A 4,154-nucleotide genomic window follows, 5' to 3' on the forward strand; every position below is an offset into this window, starting at 1 on the left:
TTTGCTGACAGAGGCAATGGTGGTTGGAACCCTGAGCTTCTCACACATTTTATGTAAAATGCCATAGGATCCTTAACTTCTACCATATTGGTGCTGCTTCAACATCTTAAAGCAGTGGTTTTCAACTTGTGATCCGTGGACCCCTGCGGGGTCCGCACAGACTATGTCTAAGATTTCCAAAGGGGTATGCACCTCCATCTGAAAATATTTAAGGGTCTGCAAATGAAAAAAAGTACTTCTAAGTGCACTTTTGTCTTTTCTATGACTAGTTACAGTTGCCAGCTATGGGAGGACATGTCAAACTGAGAAAACTAAGTTATTAAACAAAATCCTTCAGCTACCAAACATGCACATCCCTGAAGCTGGCAGCTGTGACACACCGTCAGATCTTTTAAGTGCCTATGTCATAACTATAAAGGGAAGGGTGACAGCTCTCCTGTGTACAGTGCTATGGAATCCCTCCTAGTCAGAGACTCCAAATCCTTTTACCTGTAAAGGGTTAAGAAGCTCGGGTAACCTGGCTGACACCTGACCCCAAGGACCAATAAGGGGACAAGATACTTTCAAATCTTGGGGGGGGGAAAGGCTTTTGTGTGTGTCCTTTGTTTAAGGGGTTGTTCGCTCTTGGGACTGAGAGGGACCAGACATCAATCCAGGTTCTCCCCATCTTTCTAAACAAGTCTCTCTTATTTCAAAATTGTAAGTAAAAGCCAGGCAAGGCGTCTTAGATTTACTTTGTTTTCTCAACTTGTAAATGTACCTTTTACCAGAGTGTTTATTTTTGTTTGCTGTACTTTGAACCTAAGACAGAAGAGGGGGGTCCTCTGAGCTCTTTAAGTTTGATTACCCTGTAAAGTTATTTTCCATACTGATTTTACAGAGATGATTTTTACCTTTTTCTTTAATTAAAAGCCTTCTTTTTAAGAACCTGATTGATTTCTCCTTGTTTTAAGATCCAAAGGGGGTTTGGATCTGTATTCACCAGGAGTTGGTGAAAGGAAAGAGGGGGGAAGGGTCAATTTCTCCTTATTTAAGATCCAAGGAGTTTGGATCTGTATTCACCAGGGAATTGGTGAAGGTCTCTCAAGGCTACCCAGGAAAGGGAATTAGCTTTGGGATGGTGGCAGCGGACCAGAACTAAGCTGGTAGTTAAGCTTAGAAGTCTTCATGCAGGCCCCTACATTTGTACCCTAAAGTTCAAAGTAGGGATACAGCCTTGACAGCCTATTTTATAATTTTATCGCAGCTAGAATATGTTTAATAGCATTTACTACAGCAGACTAGGTTTGCCAACTTTTTAATAGCCCAAAACCGAACACCCTAGCCCCGTCCCTTCCCTGAGGCCACACCCCCCACTCACTACCAGGGCCGGCTCCAGCATTTCTGCCGCCCCAAGCAAAAAAAAAAAAAAAAGCCGCGATCGCGACTGGCGGCGGCAATTGGAAAAAAAAAAAAAGCCGCGATCGGCGGCGGCAGTTCAGCAGCAGGTCCTTCGCTCCTAGAGGAAGTGAGGGACCTGCCGCCCCCGAATTGCCGCAGGTGCCACCCCTGTCCCTTGGCCGCCCCAAGCACCTGCTTGTTAAGCTGGTGCCTGGAGCTGGCCCTGCTCACTATATTCCCCCACCCTCACTCACTTTCACTGGGATGGGGCAGGGGGTTGGGATGTGGGAGGGGGTGTGGGCTTTGGCTGGGGGTGCAGGAGGGGGCTCCAGGCTGGAGGGGTGGGGCGGAGGGGTTCAGGGTGTGGGAGGGGGCTCTGGGCTGGGGGTTGGAGTGCAGGGGGGTGAGGGCTCCATCTAGGGGTGGAGGCTCTGGGGTGGGGGATTGAGGCGTGGGCTTACCTCCGGCAGCTCCCGGTCAGTGGCACAGTGGGGGGCTAAGGCAGGCTTCCTGCCTGACCTGACTCCTCACTGTGCCCCAGAAGCGGCCAGCAGGTCCAGCGCCTAGGTGGAGGCGCGGCAGGCAGCTCTGTGCGCTGCTCTTGCCCACAGGCACTGCCCCTGCAGCTCCCATTGGCCATGGTTTCTAGCCAATGGGAGTGCAGAGCAGGTGCTTGAGGCGGGGGCAGTGCATGGAGTCTTGTATCGCCTGCCTAGGAGCCAGACCTGCTGGCCGCTTCCGGGATGCAGTGCAGAGCCAGGACAGGCAGGGAGTAGCCTGCCTTAGCTCGGCAGCACCACCAACTGGACTTTTAATGGCCCGGTCGGTGGTGCTGACCAGAGCCGCCAGGGTCCATTGTTCCGGTCGAAAACGAGACACCGGGTCACCCTACAGCAGATGCTATTTTGCTGCTTGGGAATGGTGCCTGCCTGGCTGGCTGGGATAGGGGAGGGAGGGCTTTTCACTCAATTTAAGGACACTGCCCTGGGATCCTGAACTTCTACCACAGTGTGGCTGCCAGAACAGGCTCCTGGTTTGTTTTTTCTTAATTTTATTTTGTAACTGTGTCAGCTTTCCCAGCCTGCCCCCAGCTGTGCGCTCTACGTGCATCTGGCATAAGCGTGTGGCCTTAGCCCTGGGCCGGCTCTGGGGCCACATCCACCGCCAGGGCGGGCTGAGAGCACGCGGCCCAGCCGCAGAAGCAGGCTATGAGTAACCAGCGCCGGGGGAGCAGCTGCCCACAGGCTGCCGGTGGAAGCTCGCACAGGAGCTGTCGTTCCGCGCCTTTTCCTGCCAGGGGCTGGGAGCCAGCGGCTCAACCAGCAACCCTGGGAGGACGGGAGATAGGACAAGTGTCTCTCCCTGTTTGCAGGGTCTGGACCCAGTTTCGCGCGGAACCCCCCAAAATCTAAGATGGAGGCGGAACCCCAGGCGCTCTCGCCTCCAGTGCGCATGCGCGCGAGTCCTCTTTTCCTCCTCCCTTCTGCCCCCTTACTCTCTGCGACAGTTGAGGCGGCGAGAGGCAGGATTGTAACCCCGCCCACTCCTGCGGGCGGAGAAACCGTCCAGGCGTCCACCCGGCAGCCTCTGCGGCTGGCGTTCTGTCACCCTAGCAACCGGCCCTGAACTAGACGGCTCGAGAAACCGCGCATGGTTCCGTCACATCCCGCACCAAGGCTGGCGCTGGTCGGCCGGTGGGGGGGGGAGGGTGCGTGTGGTAGGCGCGGGGCGACCGGCCACGAGCGCAGGAGGGGATGGGTGGGAAGGTGCTGCCGTCTCTGGGGAGATTAGGGTGATGGGCGGCGCTGGGGCGGAGTGGGGGAGATCGGGCGGGGGTGGGGAGGGGAGGCATTGCCATCGGATGGCGGGGATCGGGAGGATGGCAGGGGCGGCGCAGCCGTCGATGGGGCAGATGGGTGTGGGTTGGCAGAGAGGTGCTGCCATCACCCTGGGTTAGATGGGCCGGGAAGGAGGAGGGAAGTGATGGGTGGGGGGAAAGCAGAAGCCTGGGGACTGTGGCTGATGGGGTGGGGAAGGGAGCTGTGGGGAAGGCTGCAGGGTGGCTCCATAGCCTAGGTCAGGGGTCGGCAACCTATGGCACGCGTGCCAAACACGGCACGTGAGCCGATTTTGAGTGGCACGCAGCTCCCTGCCATGGTCCCGGCCCTCAGCCCCCCCCTGCCCACTGCTCTCCCCGGCGGGGGCAGGAGGCAGATGCTTGGTTCTGCGGCAGCCAAGCTTCCCCCCTCCCCCGCTTCTTCCCCCAGCGTGGTGCTTTCCTGCCCCTCCTCCTCTCTGTCCCTGGCCAATCAGCTGATGGCCCTTGCGAGGGGGAGGGGGAATAGCGGCAGCGTGCACACAGCTCTGTAGAGGAGGCAGAGAAGAGGTAGGGACGGAGCCTGGGGGAAGGGGGTGGAATAGGGCATATCCCTTCCAGCCCCCTGCCCTGAGCAGCTCAGGGCAGGGGGCTGGGAGCACCCCCACGAGCCGAGCACCTCAGCCCTCTGCCCTGAACCCCCCCAACACACACCCAGCCTTCTGTCCTGCACCCCCACAGCCCCATCCCTCTGCCCTGAACCCCCCCACACACCCAGCCTTCTGCCCTGCACCCCTCTGCCCTGAACCCCCCACACCCCAACACACACCCAGCCTTCTGCCCTGCACCCCCCCACACCCCCAGCCCTCTGCCCTGAACCCCCCACACCCCAACACACACACAGCCTTCTGCCCTGCACCCCCACAGCCCCATCCCTCTGCCCTGAACTCCCCCACAC

This window comes from Emys orbicularis, chromosome 2 (genome assembly GCF_028017835.1).
Source record: "Emys orbicularis isolate rEmyOrb1 chromosome 2, rEmyOrb1.hap1, whole genome shotgun sequence".
Lineage (NCBI taxonomy): Eukaryota > Metazoa > Chordata > Testudines > Emydidae > Emys > Emys orbicularis.